The following is a 616-nucleotide window of genomic DNA, read 5'->3' as shown; positions in this document are numbered from 1 at the left end:
AAACTGAACTCTCTGTAACGACGTTTACCAGTGTCACTCGATCCGACTTGTGTTTGCCTGTTCACATTTTCAGTCTCTGGTTTTATGACGCACCGTTCATTCTACTGTAACGGTGAATTATTTTACGGTTATTTTCTCAGTTGTCAAAGGCAGTGCAAGAGAGAGAGAGAGAGAGAGAGAGAGAGAGAGAGAGAGAGAGAGAGAGAGAGAGAGAGAGAGAGAGAGAGAGAGAGAGAGAGAGAGAGAGAGAGAGAGAGAGAGAGAGAGAGAGAGAGAGAGAGAGAGAGAGAGGAAAGAAGGGGAAAGAGGGAGGGAGAATAGAGTTAAGAGTGTGAGGGCGTAGGAAGAAAGAATGGCACAAACTGGCAAAATTGATGTTGGGATGCATGTAAACAAAGAATGACGAGAGAGAGAGAGAGAGAGAGAGAGAGAGAGAGAGAGAGAGAGAGAGAGAGAGAGAGAGAGAGAGAGAGAGAGAGAGAGAGAGAAATTTGACTTATACCACACTAATTAGTAACCAAATAGAACGACTGAAAAAAAATATATATAACACTTGACAAATTATACACAATACACAGATGCAAACAGACACACACAAACAAAAAGACAAGACAAA

Source organism: Portunus trituberculatus, chromosome 37 (genome assembly GCF_017591435.1).
Source record: "Portunus trituberculatus isolate SZX2019 chromosome 37, ASM1759143v1, whole genome shotgun sequence".
NCBI lineage: Eukaryota > Metazoa > Arthropoda > Malacostraca > Decapoda > Portunidae > Portunus > Portunus trituberculatus.
Note: the sequence above shows the minus strand (reverse complement) of the source record.